The sequence below is a fragment of the Sphaerodactylus townsendi genome, linkage group LG07 (genome assembly GCF_021028975.2).
Source record: "Sphaerodactylus townsendi isolate TG3544 linkage group LG07, MPM_Stown_v2.3, whole genome shotgun sequence".
Classification (NCBI taxonomy): Eukaryota; Metazoa; Chordata; class Lepidosauria; order Squamata; family Sphaerodactylidae; genus Sphaerodactylus; species Sphaerodactylus townsendi.
Window position 1 is genome coordinate 10,999,444 of NC_059431.1, and position 23,602 is coordinate 11,023,045.

General features: G+C 49.7%; 1 protein-coding gene across 1 annotated transcript in view; it reads right to left on the reverse strand.

The window, feature by feature from the left end:
- The window catches only part of SKOR2 (SKI family transcriptional corepressor 2), a 59,230-nt gene extending 41,796 nt beyond the window's left edge, over window positions 1-17,434 (reverse strand). Inside the window, exon 1 of the mRNA XM_048504319.1 lies at window positions 17,337-17,434. The gene's annotated coding sequence lies outside the window, so the exon portion shown is untranslated. The remainder of the gene's footprint in view (window positions 1-17,336) is intronic.
- Window positions 17,435-23,602: the final 6,168 nt, after the last annotated feature.

A 23,602-nucleotide genomic window follows, 5' to 3' on the forward strand; every position in this document is an offset into this window, starting at 1 on the left:
TGGGAGGGGCTGTGGCAAGGACGCAGCCACTGCGCCGGTCCTCGGGCGGGAAACGAATGCACACAGGCGCAGGCTGCCAAGCACACTGGTGAACGTGGCAAAATCACCAATTAGTAACCCCCTCTCGGCACACACAAATAATTAGTAGCCTACTCTCAGGAACCTGTGAGAACCTGTGGTGGGATCCAAAAATTTTAATAACAGGTTCCAATGGTGGTGGGATTCAAACAGTGGTGCCGCCACACACACGCACCTCCAGTCACTATTGGGCAGGGAGGTTGCTTTAGTAACCCCTTCTCGGCACTCAGAAAAAATTAGTAACCACTTCCAGAGAAGTGGTGAGAACTGGTTGGATCCCACCTTTGGATGTGGGGGCAACTTTCCACCCCCACGTGCCTAAACGGCTGCAGTCTGGGGACATTTGACCCTATACGTCCCCCCAGGGCCGTACACCCCCGTGGCCCAGCCGTCTGTCTGTTTAACCTACAAGGATAAAGAATTCTGAATAACTTGGATTGGCTAGTTGGATTAGTTAAAGTGGTCATTTTATTTCTTTGGCATTTATTCATGCTGCTTCTCCACAGAGCTGGAAACCCTCGTTGGGTTTGTTTCAATTCAGACAATAATCCAGTACACATCACCCCAAACACACACAAACACCCTCCACGTATATCTGTTTGTAAGAGAGAGGCCGCATAGGTTGACGTGCAAAAATATGGCCGTGAATTTAGTACACAGATACAGGTGGGGTTCGGGATCACACGTTCAGTTTTACAGACGTTGAATGTGACATAAAAAATTATTAATCGTAAGTTCAAAGAAATATTGTATGTACAGTAATGGTACACTGATTTGTGGTAATGTGTGCATGGTTTGTAGGTCAGAGAGCAAGAAGATTGAATGCGATGGAGAAATATCCCTCCGTAAAGAAAACTGCATATTAGGGAGAAGAGTTTAGATGGGTTTTCTTCTGGCCATTATGATGTTCTGTTAGTCAGGAATGGGATTGTAGAGTGGGGGGGAGTATGGAATATAGGAATATGTAAGTTTGCATGTGAACCAAGGTCCTCCAAAACATCCCATCGCTAACAGGTCTTGCAAACGGAGGCCTGCAGCTTTTATTAGATGTTAACATTAATATTCATAATTCATACTGAGTAATGCAGTGAAAGCAAACCGAGCCAGCTCGTTGGGAGGAAGTTTTTATATAAATATCCTTGACTAAATAATGCTAAATGGGAAAGGCATACACGCTGAAGAAACAATGAACAACTTTTGTCCTGCGTTTCAGTACATCGTGACGACACTGTTAACTACGTTGTGACTGAAATCAGAAGCCAAAGTGACTATAAGACAGTGATGGCGAACCTTTTTGAGACGGAGTGCCCAAACTGCAACCCAACCAACCAACGTATTTATCGCAAAGTGCCAACACGGCAATTTAACCTGAATACTGAGGTTTTCGTTTAGGAAAAATGGTTGGCTCGGAGGCGTGCGTTACTCGGGAGTAAGCTTGGTGGTAAAAGGTGGCTTTGCTTTGAAGCAACCCTGCAACTCTTCGAACGGGTGACTCACGACCCTAGGAGGGTTTACTCAGAAGCAAGCCATATTGCCAGCAACTGAGCTTACTCCCAGGTAAAGGATTGCGCTTTAGTTCTTTTCTTGAAAATCAGTGGGGTTTAACAGTGCTTAATAGGGTTACCTATATGGCTTCCCCAAAACTAGGTCTTAGGTTTAATGCTAATAATCGAGCCCAGTGGCCCAGGCCAGCCCACATGATGAACTCTGTTTGTGCGTGCCCACAGAGAGGGCTCTGAGTGCCACCTCTGGCACACGTGCCATAGGTTCGCCATCACTGCTATAAGACTTGGAAAGAACAAAGAACAATTCGTTTTAACTCAAAAATGCCCCTTTTCTGTCTAAGTAACACAAGGCACATCTTCACAGGTATGCAATGGCCAAAGAGGGTTTTACTCATTCTGCAAAAGATGCACACATTCTTGAAAGAGCTTATAAACTCAGTGTCCTCTTTGTTACCAGGTAAGCTAGCTCTCTGGTTACATGCAAACAAAAACAAACAGCAAGTTAACTCGTTTGTGACCAAGAGGGCTGGCGCTTGCAAAATCTGCTTCAAAAACTGGGCCCAATCGGAAATACCAGCGTGCAGAATTTAATGGGAAACAACAACAACACTGTGTAATAAGGTTCACAAAGCCATCTCCTCCGCGTGCAGGCCACAGGCGTGTGAGGCTTACAATGCTCTTACTACTAGAGACATATAACAGAGAATAACATGGCCTACCCCATTCATCAGTCATACTCTCATTCCTGGGGTGCGGGGTGAGGAGCGCCCACTTGCAATGACGAAGATTAAACAAGAACCCCGGTCACTCTTCCAAAATGCCTCCTTCCGTGGGATCTCAGCCCCTCTGTCGTTCCCCGGGAATGATAAGGTAACTGATGGACTACCCAAGGGTTGCACGCAAGTAGACGGCTTTGTAAACCTTATTACAGATAGCATAGCATTATAGCATAGGGCAGTGGTGGCGAACCTATGGCACGGGTGCCAGAGGTGGCACTCAGAGCCCTCTCTGTGGGCATGCACAACAGAGTGCCCCCCCCCACGTGATCTAGGCTAACCTGGGCTGCTGGGCTCGATTATTAGCATTAAGCCTAAGACCTAGTTTTGTGGAAGTAGTGTAGGTAACCCTGTTAAGCGCTGTTAAACCCCACTGATTTTCATGCGAAGAACTGAAGCACGTTCCTTTACCTGGGAATAAGCAATGCTGGCAATGGGGCTTGCTTCTGAGTAAACCCTCCGAGGGTCGTGATTCCCCCGTTGGAAAAGTTGTACGGTTGCTTCAAAGCAAAGCCACCGACTACCACCATGCTTACTCCCGAATAACGCACGCCTTGGAACCACCCATTTTTTTCTAAACGAAAACCTCAGTCTTCAGGTTAAATGGCCGGGTGGGCACTTTGCGATAAATAAGTGGGTCTGGGGTTGCAATTTGGGCACTCGGTCTCGAAAAGGTTCGCCATCACTGGCATAGGGCTCATAACACACCATTAAAACCTGCATGTTAATATTTCCTGTAGGCTTTAGTCTCTGAATCTATTTATGGCTGATATTCTTTTTCTGAACCCTGGCTCTGTGTGTTTACTTGCAAAATGCAACACTATCACATCAATCTGTCCCATGTTGGGGCTTCTTTTTCTATTCTGTTCCTACTCTGTTGTTCGGCTGCCTGCGACTTTCCCTAGCATTATTGTCTTTTCCGGTGACTCCTGTCTTCTCGTTTATAGAAGAGCATTCAGTCATTTAAGCCACTTCAAGTAGTACAAGGTGGCCCAATCCAGATAACCCACCGGACAACAATCGGCTATGACCTGCTCAGGGGCCGTCACACACCAATATTAGGATTCCTACTGCTGTCCTGGTGCTCTGGGGTTAAAATAATGTCATTCAGTTCAGGTTTCCTCACCTGTAGTTTTTCTTCCACTGGCCAGATAGTTGCCTTTTTCACTGGGGTCCCTTTTGCACAGGTAGAAAAAAAAAATGCACGCTCAATCCACTCTCCCCAATTGTTTGCAAGTGGATTTTGCTATTCTGCACAGTAAAATCCAGCCACAAAGTTCATTGAAAGTGGATTGAAAGGGCATTATTCTGCGTGTGCGGAAAGGCTCTGGGTGCCAGGCTGAAGGCTCCAGACATCTCAAATCACATTTCCTCCTCTGCACAACCTACTTTTTCACAGATTGGTTCACATGTTCAGTGGCAAAACTGTCAGTGATTTAAAAGCACGTGTGAACCCCCTGTCAGAATGGCCCTAGGTGCGAGGGGGGGGGGGAGTTGGCCTCAGGGGTCTGGTTTAGCTCAAAATCCTTATATGTGTGAAATGCCTTCTGTCCTTTGTACTTTCGCTTTGATCCTGTGGGAACGGGTTGGAACCTTTGGGGGGGGGGATATAAACCCAAGCTTTGCTTGTGAACTTCAGAATCATCCGTTTCTGTTCCTGATCTTTATAGTATTCCCAATATTGATATTTATTTATTTATATATCACATTTATAAACCGCCCGCCCCCGAAGGGCTCTGGGCGGTGTACACTAGGCCAGACACAATATGACATACGATTGGCCAAAGCGACAATACACAGAATAAATAAATTAAAACAGGTTAAAACAATTCATAAAAGAATTCATAAAAACAGGAAGCACCAGTACAGTATATATAACAGTAAGATTATAAGAGTGTGGCGCCTGGACCCAAGGCCGGGCAACCCAGGGGCATCCCAATAAAAACTATAGCCAACCATCTACAGTTTTTAAAATTTTGGACTGAAATCTGACACCCACTCGCTTGATTCCAGTGGCATTTCCCAGGGCACTGTGCTTAGAACTAGAGCCAGAAATAAAGGAAGGTGCCATTCACACTGACTGCAAAAGGAAATCAGTGGAGTAAACCAGCTGTGAAAAATGCTGGGTTAGGATCCCGTGAGTTAAAATCTCAGCTTTTCACTCACTGATCTTTTAAATGGTTGATGTTGTGAACCCATCTGCGCTGAAGAAACTGCGGTGCTAAGTTGAACAGTCACCAATAAAGAAAATCCCAATTGCAGGCACAAATATATAGAGTCACCAAGATATTGTAAGCAACGGGCCAAAACACACCTTTCCAACAAAGGATGCATACCGAGAACCCTGAACTCTGCATTCCAAGCCCCAGGGGTTTTTAATTTTGCCATCCTAGAAAGATACACCCCAAAATAAGCCAATGTAAAATTCCTGAAGTGCGAATTTCCCAGAGTGGGGGGTAGCAATCGACCCCAGTAGCTCTCTCCAATCCCTGATTCATATCCATTTTGAGATTTGAGGGTGTTCTAACAGTCCCATGCTTAACTGGCAAAATCCAAGGGCTTTTTAAGTGCTTGCTGACCTCCTACACACTAGGAAGAAGACTCAACTGTTGGGAAACACCTGGACTGTACCACTTCAGGTTCCAGTGGAGGGGGGGGGAGTGGAAGACGGCTTTTTTGAACCCTTCCCCAAGTGGACCCCCCCTTGGAGCAGTAAAATGGGAAATCCAAGATTCTGCAAGGAATGTGCTTATTACATGCTTTTTTACTTTTTTTACTTTTTTACTGTGAAGTGTCTCTTACAGGTATTTACACATTCCTCAAAAAGAGCCATAACCAAGGGCCTTTTAACACATACTTATACTTTTAACATTGTAAAATTATACTTTTTATCCATTGTTAGTATATAATATTTTATAGAAGATTTAACTTTTATTTTCTTTTGATAATTTGTTTTACTTTTGTTCATTTACTGCCACCTCTGATTAAAGGTTTCTGGTTAGATTGTAAATAACTTTTAATTTATGCCTAATAAAGGTTATTGTATTGCAGTGATGGCGAACTTTTTCAAGACCGAGTGCCCAAATTGCAACCCCAAACCCACTTATTTATCGTGAAGTGCCAACACGGCAATTTAACCTGAATACTGAGGTTAGAAAAAACGGTTGGCTCCAAGGCGTGTGTTACCCGGGAGTAAGCTTGGGTGGTAGTTGGTGGCTTTGCTTTGAAGCAACCATGCAACTCTTCCAATGGGTGATTCACAACCCTTCACAACTCAGAACAAGCCCCATTGCCAGCAACCAAGCTTACTCCCAGGTAAACGATCGCGCTTTAGTTCTTCGCATGAAAATCAGTGGGGTTTGACAGCACTTAACAGGGTTACCTACACTGCTTCCCCAAAATTAGGTCTTAGGTTTAATGCTAATAATTGAGCCCACAGGCCCAGACCAGCCTAGATGTGTGTGTGTGGGGGGGCGACTCTGTTTGCACATGCCCACAGAGAGGGCTCTGAGTGCCACCTCTGGCACCCATAGGTTCGCCACCACTGTTGTATTGTATTGGACTGGAGTAATGAACTTCGAATTTAACGTTGTCTCTCCCTTCTACGGTCTACTCCAGGAGGAATTCCTGCCCCAGTTAGTTGGAAACGCTTCAGCCCTGATCGCTGTGACGCAGAAGGTTGTAACCTTCAATATGTTTACTCGGGAACAAGTCCTGCCGTTGAATGACTTGGGAATAAACAGACATTGGATTGGAGCCAATAAGAAGAGTTGATTAAAATTAAAACATAAGCAGAGAGAGAGAGAGAGAGGGGGGGGGGGGGGATCGTGCCCTTAGCGAGTTCTATTAAAACGGGCGACTCCTTTGAAATAAAGCAACCCTTCCTCCCTGACCTAGAAACACCTTCCTGACCCCTCTGACACCCCCCCCCCCAGAAAATTTGTTTAGTACAAGACCTGCAAGGTTCCGCCTGCACCGGTGAGCAGGTGAAGCAATATTTGACTTTTAAACCCATTTCAGCTCCATTAACTCGCAGACCTTTCCCCTGCTCACGCTGATATGGCAGGCACCTATTGCCCAGTAACCCTGAGTCCTATGCAACCCACTAGGGGTGGGGGGATGTTGGGGTGGGGGATTGGCATACCTCCCAGCCACTAGGTCACACTACCAATTTGGGTTTCAATTAATGTGTCCCCCCCCCTAAAACGTCAACATTTCAGTCTCTCTCCCATCCCCCCCCCCCCCTTCAGAGGCATTCGAATAACGCTGGGCTGTTGTATTTAAGTGGAAACAGCCAATCCTTCTTAATTTGGACATCTTTCGTAGGGGACTCAGGTGATCTGGCGCCTGACATTCCCAGCAGCCTCCCCTTCAGCAACCCCTAATTACCCCGCCGTATCTAAGACCTTTCATGCCAGGCCACCCTCTTTAGTCTACTAAAGAGTTCTGTGTGACTCGAAAGTTTGCTCCTTGGCTTGTGACATTGCCATTACAAACCTTGGATTACTCCAAGGCATAGTTGCCTGGGAGTAGTCACTACTGATTATGGGGGTTAATTCGGAGTAAAGAGGTTCCAGAAGCGCATTAGGGGGATTTAATTCGGAGTAAAGACGATCCACACACGCATTTGAATTAAGGGGGGTGTAATTCGGAGTAAAGCGGATCCAGAAGCGCATTAGGGGGATTTAATTCGGAGTAAAGACGATCCACACACGCATTTGAATTAAGGAAGGGGGGGTGTAATTCGGAGTAAAGAGGATCCAGAAGCGCATTAGGGGGATTTAATTCGGAGTAAAGACGATCCACACACGCATTTGAGTTAAGGGGGTGTAATTCGGAGGAAACAGGATCCATCAGTGCATTTAAAGACTGAACAGAGCCGAAATACGTTTTGGCCAGAATATTATTGTCTGCCTCGGTCCTCCTGACCCTTGCTTACCCGGAAGCAAATCTTAGACTATTCAGTTGCGCTAAATTGCAGGATGTACACGGGATGTTATCCTTGTTGTGGATCGATCTACACGTAGTTTTGACCACTGGTCCCTATTATTTACAACAAGGCGTTGACTTCTCACGACCACCTTGCAGGGTAGGCTAGTCCGAGAAATGGTGTCTGTCCCCCCTCACGAGTCATAACTCAGGGGGGAGGGGAATGTAGCCTTCCCCGCTCCTAATTCCGTGCAGCCACCCCTGCCATTCACACACGGAACTCCCACCCACAAGAAATCAATAGCCCATCGTTTTGTTTAATAACTGGCTCGCCCCAACTGGTTTGTGGACCGGCCCTTTGCACGACCCTGATCACCCATCCAGGGGCAGAAAGCCAGGTATGTTCAAGGGGGGAAATTGTATAGGGTCGACTCCTGGACAGCCCCGCCCTTCTGACGCCCCATTGATTTCCCCGGCAATTGTCCAACGATTTTCACGCTCTCCCGCCCAACCGCGGGGGCCTCTCCTCCAGCCGCTCAACTTTGCCGGGATCGCGTCCACGTGGGGCCTTTTGTCTTTTCCCGCGAGGTGCTTTTGTTAACGTACATGCCCCCCCCCCCCTTTGAAAAATCTGCGTATGAGCGCCTAATGCCCGTGGTCATTTGAATTTGAAAGGGGGAAGCGGACGGCTTTTGAAAAGGAAAAGAGGGTCCCATCTGGAGAAGCCCGGAGTTCAATTAGATCGCATCACTGTAGGGTCCCTCGGCCTCCCCCCGCCCCCCGCCCCCCCCGGTCTGGGCTCCAGGCAAGGCGGAAAAACATGCTTGGAGCGGCCAGGGAAAGGGGCGGCTGGCGACGGAACCCACAGATATCCTTTTCTCAAAAGCAGCTTTAAAAAGAGAGAGGAGAGGGAGGGTGGGCTGGCGGAGGGCGGGGGGGACTCTGCTTCCAGACGACCCACTTCGGAAGTCGATTCCGGACGAGACGGGCGTTTGGGAGAAGCCGGGGATCCAAAGCCGGGTAGGTGCCAAAGAAGCTCGCCTGATGTATTGTCGAAGGCTTTCAGGGCCGGAATCACTGGGGTGCTGTGTGGTTTTCCGGGCTGTACGGCCGTGTTCTAGCAGCATTCTCGCCTGACGTTTCGCCTGCATCCGTGGCTGGCATCTTCAGAGGATCTTCAGAGGATGCCAGCCACAGATGCAGGCGAAACGTCAGGAGAGAATGCTGCTAGAACACGCCCATACAGCCCGGAAACCACACAGCACCCAAGCTTGCCTGATTTTTCACAGATGGTTTGTTGCTGGTCCGTATTTTCAATGAATTCGGTTTTAACTGTTATTGGTGGCTTTTCGTTGTTTTTACCTTGCACGCCGCCCAGAGCCCTTTCGGGGGTCAACCAAATAAAGAAATAGTTCGCAGAAAAAAAAAAAGAAGTGAATCGCCTGCTCCTTTCCAGGGGCGCAAAAGTCTCCCCCTTTCCGCACGGCTTAATATATTGCGGGGGAAGGGAAAGGGCGAATGGCAGCCCCGAAGATTTCTAGGAGGCTCTGGGTTCTAGAGCTGCGGTTGAAGAGGAGGAGGAGGAGGAGGAGGAGGAGGAGGAGGAGGAGAGTTGGATTGATATCTCACCCTTTCTCTCCTGTAAGGAGACTCAAAGGGGCTTTACAAACTCCTTTCCCTTCCCCCCCCCCCTCTAGAAGTTCTCTAGGAAAAGAGAGTTTTTCTCGGCCGTCTTGGAAAGATCCCCTCTGCCTCTCTCCCTCTTTGAGAGACAAGAAGCGCTGTGTGTGAGTGTGTGTGTGAGGGGGGGGGTGTGGGGGGGTTATGGGGGAGGGGACGGAGCGGTGATGTTGGGGAGGTAGCCGTCGCCAAAGGACACACACAACCTTTTGCACGGCGGGGGGAGCTGGGGGAGGGGGATTGGAGCTTCCAGCGACTCCCCGACGCCTGGGGTCTTGTGGTCGCCAGCCGAGGCCTGCGAACCCGGCTCCCGAGGCTGCTGGTGACGCAGAAGCCTTCAGCCTTGGCCTTTCGGGCCGACCAACCAACCGGACCGGCTGCGCGGTTCGAAATACTGTTAGGAGATCCAGAATGGTTTTTGGGAAGGAGAGTTTGACGGTAAATCCCCTCCCGCCCCTCTATTCTCGTCTGAGCCCAATGAGGCTTTCTCCCAGACGCGCGCGTTTAGAGCGGCAAGTTGGCAAAAGGCGCCCTTAAATCGGGAGGCGTTCCCTACGACGAGCCTCGGGGAGCTTACTTCGGAGTAAAGATGCCTCTGACTGAGCCAGCCTGGGGTAGTGGTTAAGAGCAGGTGGATTCTAATCTGGAGAGCCGGGTTTGATTCCCCACTCCTCCACCTGAGTGGCAGACTCTTATCCGGTGAACCAGATGTGTTTCCACACTCCTACATTCCTGCTGGGTGACCTTGGGCTAGTCGCAGTTCTCTCGGGACTCTCTCAGCCCCACCTACCTCTCAATGCGTCTGTTGTGGGGAGAGGAAGGAAAAGGAGGTTGTAGGCCACCTTGAGTCTCCTTACAGGAGAGAAAGGGGGTTATAAATCCAAAAACTCTTATTCTGACCGGCTTGCCACGGAACTCCTCAGGAATGGTTAAGGAGAGATTCGGGCGGCTGTCACAGCGGTTCTGGGGATGGCTCCTGGCCGGCCAATTTCCGGAGTAGCTTTTTCCATTGGAGAGAGGGGCTCAGAGACCCCAGAGAAGGGAGGGAGGAAATTCTTCGCTTTAATTGCCCTCAAGGAAGATGTCCCGACCTGGATGGTGCCGGTCAGATCTCAGCTACTAAGCATGGTGGCGAACCTTTGGCACTCCAGAAGTTATGGACTACAATTCCCATCAGCCCTTGCCAGCACGACCAATTGGCCATGCTGGCAGGGGCTGATGGGAATTGTAGTCCATAACATCTGGAGTTCCAAAGGTTCGCCACCACGGCGGCCCTGGATATAACTTGGATGGGAAACCACCCAGGAACACTAGGGTCCCTACGCAGAGGAAAGCGAAGGCCTGGGATGGGAGACCACCCAGGAATGCCAGGATCTCTACGCAGAGGAAAGCGAAGGCCTGGGATGGGAGACCACCCAGGAATGCCAGGATCTCTACGCAGAGGAAAGCGAAGGCAAACCACCTCTGCAGGTTAAGTAGCACTGTAAGTTATGATGATCACTTATCACAGTGATGGGAACCTTTTTTATTTATTTATTTATTTATTTATGCTTCAAATTTCTATCCCGCCCCGTCCCCGAAGGGCTCTTTTTGAGACCAAGTGCCCAAATTGCAACCCAAAACCCACTTATTTATCACAAAGTGCCAACGTGGCAATTTAACCTGAATACTGAGGTTTTAGTTTAGAAAAAACAGTTGGCTCCAAGGCGTGCGTTACTCTGGAGTAAGCTTGGTGGTAGTCGGTGGCTTTGCTTTGAAGCAACTGTGCAACTCTTCCAACGGGTGAATCACGACTCAGAAGTAAGCCCCATTGCCAGCAACCAAGCTTACTCCCAGGTAAAGGATTGCACTTTAGTTCTTCGCATGAAAATCAGTGGGGTTTAACAGTGCTCAACAGCGCTTAACAGGGTTACCTACACTGCTTCCCCAAAAGTAGGTCTTAGGTTTAATGCTAATAATCAAGCCCAGCAGTGTGCCCACAGAGAGGGCTCTGAGTGCCACCTCTGGCACCCGTGCCAGAGGTTCGCCACCACTGACTTATCACAAGGAGAATGTTTGGGTACTACCCACGTCGCAAGCGTGATAAGTTGTGCATTGCTTGGCATGTCAGACTACAACCTAGATGTCCAAGATTCAAATCCCGACACTGGCATGGAAGCTTACAGGATGATTTGGGGCCAGTCACGAGCAGAACAGCCAACCTATAACGGTTGTTGCGTGGGCAAAATGGAGCAGGGAGAACGGCTCTGTAAACCACAAACTTGTCCCCATTTGGGTGAAAAGCAGTTCAGTAAACACCACAAACGAACATATGAAAGACAGCCCTTTAAAGCTGCACACAAGCGACTTTAATTTCCACCGTGTAGCTGCTGCATCTGATTTAAGGCGCTGGGAATGTTATTCTGTGATTACATTTTGCAATATTTAAAATACTCAAACGTTGTCCTGCTCTGGATGGTTGAGACGAGCCCAGACGTGTCAGATCTTGGAAGCTTGCTTGGATAACCGCCACCGGAACGATCGGAAGAGATATTTAGGGACAGGACTCTTCTACTCACCTGCTCAGGCGGAACCCAAGCGCCTCCACCCGGGAGGAATCCCCCTCGCTCACCTTTGGGTTTCCTTCTGAGTAAAAGTGCGCAGGATCGGGTTCAGTCACCTGGCAAGGTGGGCCCGTCTCTCTCTCTCTCTCTCTCTCTCTCTCTCTCTCTCTCTCTCTCTCTCTCTCTCCCCGCCCCCTTCGCAACTCTCAGGCAATCCCGGCTCTCAGCCGCACGGTGAGAACTCGGCGCCATCACCTCACTCTGCGGTGAGAACTCGCCTGATGTTGACCACCTACTGCGTTATGGCTGCTTTGTTCCCACGATTACAATCAAGAGGATCCTTTACTTACTGTTAAGATTCACTCAAAGCGCCACGCGAACGACTCCTCGAGACTTTCCCGGGCAGCCTCTTGCCAAAGGAACTGGCAGCTGTTCTCCAGAGTCCGGATCTTTCCCTTCTCACTGTTGGAGGTACCCGGGATTGAACCGGGGAACTTTTGCATGCCAAAAGAATTCCCCCCATGGAAGTACGGCCCACTGATCTAGGCGGTTAAGCCTGTTTGCTCTGACTGGCGGCGGCTTTTCAAGGTTCTAGCCTGGGTCTTCTTGGGTCCAGGTAGCCGGACCCAGGTTAGTCCAAGCAGTCCTTTCTGCGTGGAAAACAAGAGCTGCCTTCTGACACTCTGTGTATCCCTTGAAGACTACTGTACCCCGAAGTCACAGCTGACTCATGGCAGCCCCATGAAACTGTACCTCATGGAGTTGTCGGGGCAAGAGATGAACAGAGGTGGTTTGCCATTGTCTTCCTCTGCATAGCAGCCAGAGGCTTCCTTGGGGTGGTCTCCCATCCCAGTCCTGACGCCACGGCCCACCCTGCTGAGATGGCGGTTCCATCCGGGACCCAGTCTGGGCTGCTTCCAGGTGAATATTTAGGATATGAACGAATGGAATAAAAGGTGAACAGGTAAACCGTTGGGATGTGAACGGATGGAATAAAATGTTAACAGGTGGGTTTTGAGGATGGGGCGGGTTTTTTGGCTTGGCTGCTTGGCTGCAACACGGAATGACAAAGAAAACCGTCACCATCTCACCTGTGACAATCGTGGTTTATAACATGAAGCGCAAGTTCTTTTTCCAATGCTCCCAACCCTCTATGGACGCTTTGGTAATACGTGGAGTTCCCTAGGGAACTAAGCATCAACCCCAAATGCCTTCATTCCCCTCTTGCCCTCCCGTCTATATTTCCCCCGCAGCGGTGCTCATAACAAATGCAATCCTGAACAGAATTACCCTCTTCAGAGCCCGCTAATTGGCCTGAGAACTCTATTTAGTTTGGCACTGTAAATTCCTCGGGGCAGCGCCCTGCATTTTAGCTGGTTTTAGTGTGTGCTTGATGAAAAGACATGCACGCCGGCGGCGCTAATGAACTCCATCTGGAATAGACGCTCAGTCTACGGGAGAAGGGGACCCATGGCAGGCAGAACTGGGGGGACCCATGGCAGGCAGAACTGGGGGGGGGGCAGTCTGGGGTTGTTTAGTTGCGTTCCTAAACCAGATCCTTTCTGCTTTTCTAGGGAGAGCGGCCGGCCTTTCTCGTTCTACCTCTTGGGTTGAAGATCCTTCGAGCTCGGAGAGGAGGAGAGAGAATCGCCGTAGGGCGGCGGCGCGGGGGGGGGGGAGTCTTTTAATGTAGCCCTCAACGGATCTTGGATTGCAGGAGATTCATTCATTATTGATAGACGTTTGCAGAGGTTTCCTGCTTCGGAGAGACGCCTCCCCTCCCAAATGCGCGTGTGTCATTTTTTTTAACAAATTATCTGCCAGGGTGGGTCTAAGAATCAGGGGTATTTAGGCATTTGGGATTAAACCCCACGGGTTTAACGAGCTAATGATCCAGATTTTTTCCTACTTCGAGAGATGTTGCTGGATTGTTTCACTCCTGACATAAACCTGCCAATACCAGAAGTACAGTTCTCCAGTGTGTGTGTGTGTGTGTGCTATTTTTTTTGAGAGAGAAGACCTTTGGATTGCAATTCTGTGCATACTAACCTGTGAGTAAATCTGCTGGACATAGTGTATACGCTGTATTTTTTTTTTCAAATTAAAAGTCACAGGCGCGCGCAGAAAGATAGGGAACGCTATAGACAGATGTGTTTCCGTGCATCTCCAGGTGAGTTCAGGTTCCAATCCTGGTACCCGGCTTAAATCAATCAGGATGCTACTTGGCATGTCAGTCTAAATCTGGGGGCGGGTTTAATCAGAGGAAGTCACCTCAGCTTCCCCGCTGACTTTTGCAGAGGGAACCGTCCATGCCGAAGGGGAAGGAGAATCGCCCATACTAAGTACTTTATAACCTCTTAATGCAGTGATGGCGAACCTTTTCAAGACAGAGTGCCCGAATTGCAACCCAAAATCCACTTATTTATCGAAAAGTGCCAACACGCCAATTTAACCTGAATACTGAGGTTTTAGTTTAGGTTGGCTCCAAGGTTTTAGTTTAGGTTGGCTCCAAGGCGTGTATTGCTTGGGAGTAAGCTTGGTGGTAGTCGGTGGCTTTGCTTTGAAGCAACCGTGCAACTCTTCCAACGGGTGAATCACGACTCAGAAGTAAGCCCCATTGCCAGCAACCAAGCTTACTCCCAGGTAAAGGATTGCACTTTAGTTCTTCGCATGAAAATCAGTGGGGTTTAACAGCGCTTAACAGGGTGACCTACACTGCTTCCCCAAAAGTAGGTCTTAGGTTTAATGCTAATAATTGAGCCCAGCGGCCCAGGCCAGCCTAGATGTGTGTGTGTGTTGGGGGGGGGGACACTCTGTGTGTGCCCACAGAGAGGGCTCTGAGTGCCACCTCTGGCACCCGTTCGCCACCACTGTCTTAATGTGTCAAGGAGTGGAACCAGATTTCACCGGCAACCTTAGAATGGAGTCTGTCCCCTTGATCTCGCTGGAAATCCAAGCAGACTGCTGCTGCCCGGAAGCTTGCGACTCTGAAAGCGAGACACCCAGTTGGACAGTGGGCCCCAAGCACGTTTACTCACATGTAAGCCCCCTTTACTCTGTTGAGGACCGCAGCTTCGAAGAAAAGCCTAGGCGCCTCCGATCACTGCCCGCTTTCTCTCGGGAGCTACCGTAGGAGCGGCCAAGCTCTTCTGCCTGGGGCGGTTCATTGGAGCCTTCTGCTGAAGAGGATGGGCGTGAAGTACCCCTGGAGGGCGGGGGTCTCTCCCCTGTAAAGATACAGGACACGGCAAGGCGGCGAAGGCAAGCTAGCCCGATTGGGTTATTGGGGAGGGGGCTAACAAACAGTCCAGAGGCACCCCTGGGTGGGGTGTCACCCCCAGCACTGTCAGCCTGCAGTAAGGCCCTGATCCTGCACGCAAGGCTCCGTTGCTTGAAATGGCTAATAGACCGGCCTTTTTTCCTGCCAGACCCCCCCCCCCCCAAATGAAGCTCAAGGCCACCTGAGAGGCATAGCTTGCTTTAAAAGTAAAAAATTCCCGCTCTGGCCTTCTTTTCATCCTGTACTGCGTTGGGCAAGCCGTGCTTCATCCGAACTCTGTCTGGCTTCACCTCTTTCCGTTCAGATCCGGCAAACGTCTTTTCGGATCCAGATCTATGAAGGCACAGCCCCCCCCCCCCTACCTGTTCTAGGTAGACTCAGGGCTGTTTTCAAATTCTGTTTCTCGAGGCAGATTCACGTGGAGATGAATTTGAAAGCAGCGGGACAGGGCAGGCGAAGGGCCCGAGAACACTTTCTATTAAAACTGTTCCCGGAAGAGACCCTTAATCCGCGCGAAATGACCGGGTCCTGTAAGCCAAAGGAGAACTGGCTCGTGTGGAGTTTGGCTAATATCATTTTACTCCTCGTTCCCCCCTGGATATGAATGGCAGCACTGTGTGAAAGAGTGTTGGTGGGAGAAATACACACTCCCCCCCTGAAAAATCTACCTGGAAGCTGTGCAGAAGCTACTGGGGCCAGACCGGTTCAATCAAACACTTCCATTGATCTGACCGTGAGTTGCACAGATTTAAGAAGCGCGCTGCCAAGCCTGCAGATAGATATATGCACGAGAACATATAAACCGCCCCGGGCAGCCACACTAAACACAGCCGGTTCCATCAAAATCGGTGGGGCGTCTTCCAGATTACCCGGTGCTGAGGAACCGTACTACCCCATCCACTGCCGGCCACAGAAATTAACCACTTTTTAGGTTTTCAACTGCAATTTTTTTCCTGGAATTCATATAAACGATAAACACGAATACAAAGAGACATCTTTTCTTGAGGGTCTTGGGAGGGAAATCTAGGGGTATTAGACACGGCCCCGGTGGTTTTGATTTGGAGGGCATCTCTACGCAATTTAAAAACGGAAAGTGGTGCTGAACGGACAGCGCGCCGCGGTGGTGCTGAACGGACAGCTCCCGGCGCTGTTCGTTTTTGCTTCCAAAAGACAGTTCCGCATTCTTTAATTCGCTTTAAGGGGGAAAAAATATCACGAGAAGAACCAACAGAAACAGAGAAATGTTTTTCCCCCTCTCTTTCTTTTCCAAGCCCCATTTGGAGCAGGAATCAAACCTCTCCATCGTAGGCAGAGTTAAGCTCTGGGATGACATAAGGAGTGTCTCTGAGCATGTGTTGGGTATGTTTTCCTCTACATTGAGAATTCCCCAACAGTCCCCAAATGCCAGGGATTCGAGGGCCCGGGGGAGCCCTCCCCAAATTACTTTAGCATATTGCTTTTTAAAAAGAAAATAAAAGAAAATGTTTGCATCAATCCCTCTTTCCAAATCCAACTTCTTTGCCAGAGTTCAGGTTGTTCTGTGAGGCAGGAATTGACCGTCTGGGATAGTTTCCGAGATCTGCACTAGCCTTGCGCCGAGGCTGACTATTCCGGGATGTCCAGAGATTTAAAAAAACCCCAAGTCGTTCGAAGCTGGGTAGCCCTTTCTAACAACGTTTGCCAGTAAAACCCTTAAGCCAAGTCACTACGAGGTCCTTTCCGGCGCCTCTTCCGGCCTTCTCTGATAGCTAAACCGAATTTCATCCCCTCCAAGTAACCGAGGATTCTATATATGTGCTATATACAATCATATGTACGAGCGATATATATTGATATCATCATATGCGTATGAATTAAAAAGCATATATAATTGAGACTCGACAGAGATTGTTTATAGGAACGAAGCTGAAATTTTCGCGCGAGGGTCGGCGGGTGGGAAAAGACCGGCCTCGCGTCACCTCCGCCCAAGCGGGTTTTATTGTCAAGTGACATCAGAATCCTGTAATCAAAGATTAATTGTCTTAATCAAATAGATCCACCCCTCCGCAAATTAAGACGGCACCAGCAACAAATTATAGGGGGATTATAAGATCGTCGAGTTGGCTGGGCGATTGGCTGGTGGGCGAGTCGGATGAACGGGAGCGAAGAGGTATAGGGGAAGAGGGGGTGGGGGGGGGATAACCATAAAAGTGAAAAAGAGAAAGAAAACCCCATCGAGGTAGACCCAGACAGAAGGAGAAACCCAACCCAGCTCGACCCCGTACGCCTGCTTGCTCTAAATCAGTCTACTCCGAGTAAAGGAGTAAAGACGCACCCCGGTTCCAGGAATCCAGGGCAGCCCCAGAGAGGGACCCGAGTCTCTCAATAAGCCTCCTTGGCTACTCAGAGTAAAGGCACCTCCAGTTCTAGGAATCCAGGGAGCGGCTTGGGGGCAGCCCGAGAGAGGGACCCCGAGTTCGAACTCGGCGCCTCTCTCGGCCTCGCCGTCCCTTGCTTGAGAAGGAGACCCAGCCCGGAGCGGTGCCGCGCGGCGGCAGGGGCTTACCTCCGTCAGCACCGCGGACCTTGCTTCCCGCGGCCGGGGAGAGCGCTGGCCAGCGCGGGGGCCATCCGAGGCGCGGCTGTGCCAAGGCGGAGGGCTTCCCCGGGTCGGCTGCCGTCTCTGCCGGAGCAAGCGAGGAGGCTGGCGTGACTCGCTCCCTCCCTCCCTCTCTCTTGTGGGCTGGGGGGCGGGGGGGGGGGACGGCGGCCGCCCTCTCGTAGGCAAGCAGCGCGCCTCCTCCCCGAGGGCTCCGCCGCTCCTGGAACCCGACCCACCTCTTCCCCCCCTTCCTTCCCCCTCTGGGCTCCTGCTTCGCTCCGGAGCCGCCTCTGTTCCCGCCGGCCCTTAAAGCGAAGCCACTCCGGAGCGGTATCCCGATCGGAACCGGGCCCGGCGGGCAGCCTCGCTCCAAAGCAAGCCCCGTGGAACGCCCTGCCGGGTGCCGTGTAAAAAGACACTTAAGACGGCGACATTCAGACTGTGAGACGCTTCTGCACCGGGTCCCCTCCCTATACCAGGCGTCCTTGGGGTTAGGGCCCCGATCCCCGCCTGGGGAAACAGCTGCGGGTCCTTTTATCCCTTGTCTTCTGCCCCCCCCCCCCCCTGGTCAGCCCAGTGCCCAGTAAACCACGTTTAGGACTCTGCGCCTTGAAACACGAACTTCCCCCCTCTCTTTTCATTTGTTTTCTTCGCGGCTCAGCTCTTAGGGAGCTGCCTCCGCCCCTGGATCGGGGCCGCTCTCCGCAAGCGTGGCTCTTGGCCACTTTTATTCGGAAGCCAAGAGAATCAGGGTCGTCTTCCACGTCCCTTGGTTTAGGGGACAGGCCAAGGGCGTTTACAGAGAAGTCCCACAGAGATCAGGTGTGACTTCCTTCCTCGTAAGTAGGCTGGGGGATCTGCAGGCGCCGCCGACAGCTATCCGCTGGATCTCAGCCTCTAGGCGTTCACACGGTCCATTTGGACAGTAGGAATTCCCGTTTGGGACAGCCTCCTCGGGAAGTCAAATCCCTTCGCAACGGTCCGGTTTGCAGCTTTTGCGACGTGCTCCCAAGCAGAGCCGCGCGCTTCTTCAGCCAGCAGGAGTTCATGGCCGTAGAAGGGCTTAACTCTTTTCAGGACCGCGAGGCCAGCAAGCCGATCTACTCCCGAATCGGACAAAATTACCCTCAGGTCGACCCTGTGTACGTTGGCTCGGGTTCTTTCTAGCCCAGTGGCGTTTACTCCTGAGTAAGTGTGCAAGGGATTGGAACCTGAGCCCCTCCAGAGCCCTTGGGGGCTTCCGGCTTCTCTGCGTTAAGTGTTACTACTCGGAAGTGAGACCGATCGAGGACCTTTCGGTTACACGCGCAGTCGAGGAAGCAGCAACAGCTCGGTGCTGTGGGGTCGCCTTTCCAGGGAGAAAAGAAGAAGAAGAAGAAGAAGAAGAAGAAGAAGAAGAAGAAGAAGAAGAAGAAGAAGAAGAAGAAGAAGAAGAAGAAGAAGAAGAAGAAGAAGAAGAAGAAGAAGAAGAAGAAGAAGAAGAAGAGGAGGAGGAGTTTGGATTTCTACCCCCCTTCTCTCCTGAAGAAGACTCACAATCTTCTTTCCCTCCCCCCCCCCCACAAACATCCTGTGAGGTGGGTGGGGCTGAGAGAGCTCCGAAGAACTGTGATTAGCCCAAGGTCCCCCAGCTGGCGTGTGTTGGCATGCACAAGCTAAACTAGTTCACCAGATAAGCCCCCACAGCTCAAGTGGCAGAGCGGGGATTCAAACCCAGTTCTCCAGATTAGAGTGCACCTTTGGACTCTAATCTGGAGAACTGGGTTTGAATCCCCTGCCTCTGCGTCATCACCCTGGTATCCCCTCCGAATACTAGCCAGGGACCACCATGAGACCTATGATGCTGCTCTCAAGTTACCCCTGGTGCTGTGGAAGGACCAGAGTGGTTGAATGGGATTAACACACTCTGGGTTTCTAGCTCATCCTGGGCACAAAAGAGCTTTGCCGGATTGGGCCAGCGGTATATCTGTTCCTGCACCCTGTTTACGCCCTGCCCTTTTAATTCCAGTCTCCCTCACTCACTCTAATCCAGAGAACCAGGTTTGGTTCCTCGCTCTGCTTCTTGAGCTGTGGAGGTTTATCTCAGGAACCAGATTAGCTTGTGCACTCCAACACAATGCCAGCTGGGTGACCTTGGGCTAGTCACAGTTCTTCCGAGCTCTCTCAGCCCCACCCACCTCACAGGGTGTTTGTTGTGGGGAGGGGAGAAGGGAAAGGAGATTGTCAGCCCCTTTGAGTCTCCTTACAGGAGAGAAAGGGGGGTATAAATCCAAACTCCTCCTCCTCCTCCTCCTCCTCCTCCTCCTCCTCCTCCTCCTCCTCCTCCTCCTCCTCCTCCTCCTCCTCCTCCTCCTCCTCCTCCTCCTCCTCCTTCTTCTTCTTCTTCTTCTTCTTCTTCTTCTTCTTCTTCTTCTTCTTCTTCTTCTTCTTCTTCTTCTTCCTCCTCCTCCTCCTCCCAAGAGCAGCCTCAGATACCAGCAATAGCTTTCCCTTCCCTTCCCAACCAGCAAGAGGCACACAGGGGTATACTGCCCCAGAACCTGGAAGTTCTACTCTGCTTCTGTCCTCCGTTTCACCCTCTCCTTCCTCCTAATTCTGTGGGAGCCTCTTTGGTGTTGTACCCCCACCCAATAATAGGCATGTTATATTGGCCAAAACGCTGGTGTCCCCCCCTCCCCGGATAAAGAGCTGCGGTTCATTCACGGCCTTGTATTCTTCAACCCTTTTTGACAATCTCTTTCTCCCCTGCTCCAGCCTCTCCAAGAAACTGTTCTTGATTTGCTATTTTGGAGAAAGGGGGGGGGGGGGTTGTACAAACCACCACCACCAGGCGACTGTTTAAACACACACACACACACAGAAGAAAACAGACCCCCGCCCCCCCTAGTCCTAATGAGTTCAATTACAATGTGGTAAACACATTGCCTCTACGCTTTAATTAAGCCTGCTGTCCAATTTTAACTCATTAGTAATTCATTAAAAGAACAGCCCTTAGCTGGCTGGGAGGGGAAGAGACGCAGATTGGGGAAGTTACATTAACCACGGACCCCGGGGTATTGCTGGTGCCACCGCAAGGCGGGAGGGGCAGGAGGAAGCCAGCGCGCCATCCCCAAGTCGGTTGAGGCGGAGGGCTCCTCACGATACCATAGTTCGGAAGGAAGGCTTTGCCCCTACTCCTAAGGGAGCGCCCACCACTGAGTTGCACTGCCGAAGGAGATAAGATCAGCGGTGCTACTCCAATACGTTGTCTGTAAGCAAGCAAACAAGAAAAGCCTTTATTGGCATAAATACAACTGTAAGGATGAATGGTGTGGCTTACTACCAGCCTACACCAGGTTGTAACCTTTGCTTCTTCCAGAATTTGGGGACTTGGAGGTTGATAGGGTGTTCCATGTACCAGACCCTCAGCCTTCCTTCACAGAACTACAATTCCCAGATTTCCCCTGGGGAGAAGAATTACTTATCCAGGTGGGAGGGGTTTCCTGGATGATTTGCTCCTCGCTTCCCCAATGTTCCAAGCACTGCACAGAACAACGACCCTGCAAGGAAGGCTGGCAATATTATCTCAGGACAGATAAGGGTGCAGAAAATGAAACTGTGAGATGGAGCATACCAAAAACCTAAACATCAAGGGCACAGCGTAATTTTTAATTGAGGTGATAAGCCAGTGGTGGGATTCAGATAACTTAACAACTGGTTGTTTACAAGCACCATTTTAACAACCAGTTCTGCCGAAGTGGTGCGAACCGGCTGAATCCCACCACTGGTTATCACCACGGGCGGGGTGGGTGGGTAGGTGGGTGGGTGTCAGTTTCCACCAAGAATCATAGAATCATAAAGTTGGAAGAGACGCCAAGGACCATCAAGTCCAACCCCCTGCAATGCAGGAACACATCATTAATCCAAAGAACCTTTTCTGTTTGTAGTGATGGGCTGAAAAGATGGCATTCATTTGCATAGGCAACTCTGTTTTATGTTCAGTGGAAGCAGATGTACTGATCTCTAAGGAAACCGTCGTGTTCACAAATGCCTTCTATAGCTGCAGTCTATTTATGGCGACCCCTAGTGGTGGTTTCCAGACAAACACCTTTAGAGGTGGTTTGCTATTACCTGCCTCTGCATAGAGAATTGGGACTTCTTTGAGGCCCATCCAAGCACTAACCAAAGCTGACCCTGCTTAGTTCAAGCTCTGGCCAGATCCGGTTAATCTTGTTTTTACATTTATGTATTTATGCTTTTAAAAATGTTTATATTTATAGTATATTTATTGTATTTTTTGGATTGTTTTTATTGTAAACTGCCTTGAGTCGTAGAGATATGCAACACAGTCAGTCAATCAATCAATCATGGAAAACACAGTTGCCCATAGGAAATAATGGAAAGCACGCTTGCCCATAGGGAATAATGGAAGTCTGGTTGCCTATAGGGGATAATGGAAGGCACCACTTGCTCATAGGGAATAATGGAAGCCTGGTTGCCTATAGGGAATAATGGAAGGCACGCTTGCCCATAGGGAATAATGGAAGGTTGGTTGCCCATAGGAAATAATGGAAAGCACACTTGCCCATAGGGAATAATGGAAGGCTGGTTGCCTATAGGGGATAATGGAAGGCTGGTTGCCTATAGGGGATAATGGAAGGCACACTTGCCCATAGGGAATAATGGAAGGCTGGTTGCCTATAGGGGATAATGGAAAGCACACTTGCCCATAGGGAATAATGGAAGGCTGGTTGCCTATATGGGATAATGGAAGGCTGGTTGCCTATAGGGGATAATGGAAGGCACACTTGCCCATAGGGGATAATGGAAGGCTGGTTGCCTATAGGGGATAATGGAAGGCTGGTTGCCTATAGGGGATAATGGAAGGCTGGTTGCCTATAGGGGATAATGGAAAGCACACTTGCCCATAGGGAATAATGGAAGGCTGGTTGCCTATAGGGGATAATGGAAGGCTGGTTGCCTATAGGGCAGGGGTAGGGAACCTGTGGCTCTCCAGATGTTCAGGAACTGCAATTCCCATCAGCCCCTACCAGCATGGCCAATTGGCCATGCTGACAGAGGCTGATGGGAATTGTAGTTCCTGAACATCTGGAGAGCCGCAGGTTCCCTACCCCTGCTATAGGGGATAATGGAAGGCACACTTGCCCATAGGGAATAATGGAAGGCTGATTGCCCATAGGGAATAATGGAAGGCTGGTTGCCTATAGGGAATAATGGAAGGCACACTTGCCCATAGGGAATAATGGAAGGTTGGTTGCCCATAGGAAATAATGGAAAGCACTCTTGGCCATAGGGAATAAAGGAAGGCTGGTTGCCTATAGGGGATAATGTTGAAAGCTTTTGACATTGTTTGAAATGTGTTCAGTTGCTCAGGCTTTTCACAAGTTCGTATTCACGTCAAATAATTCCAATAGTCGTTTTACTTCGTTAAAAATACTCTTTCAAGAACAGTCAGGTTTTAAAGACTTCACAGATGTTGTTTCACAGATCTTTCTCTTTTCCTCTCTGAAGAGAGTTCTCTTTTTACCCTCAGGTAACAGATATTTTAGCAGATGTTACTTCACACTGACTGAAGGGTGACCCGTCCTCGGCTATGTCCCTTCTCACACTAAAATTTGAGTAGGATTTCTCTTTTCTGATTCCCTTCAGAATAAATCCACTCTCTTCTCTGTGAATATCACTGACCAATAAATAAGCCCTTGTATGTATTTTTTCTTCAGTGTATCCCCCCAGAGATAGAACAGCAACCAGTGTGTTTCCAGTATTATACTGCTATATTGGGATCTCTGAACAGACCACTATGTCTGCCTGATTCGTCCCCTCACAAAGAAGAAGAGTTTCGGATTTACATCCCACCTTTCTCTCCTGTAAGGAGACTCAAGGTGGCTTTCAAGCTCCTTTCCCTTCCTCTCCCCACAACAGACACCTTGTGAGGTAGGTGGGGCTGAGAGAGTCCTGAGAGAACTGTGACTAGCCCAAGGTCACCCAGAAGGAATGTGGAAGGAATATAAATTTATAAACCCGAGTTGGATTATATGCAGAAATATGAATAAGAAAGGGAAAAGAAGAAGATTTAAGTAGAAAACTTTAGTTTTTTAAGAATAAAGCCAGTAGGAAGTCAAGAAATAAGGTGTTGTTAAGATAACATTAAGAAGTAGAAGAAAAACAAATTTGAGAAGATTAGTAAGTTAGTATGTTATATAAGATAATGAGGTAATGATGTTAGCTGT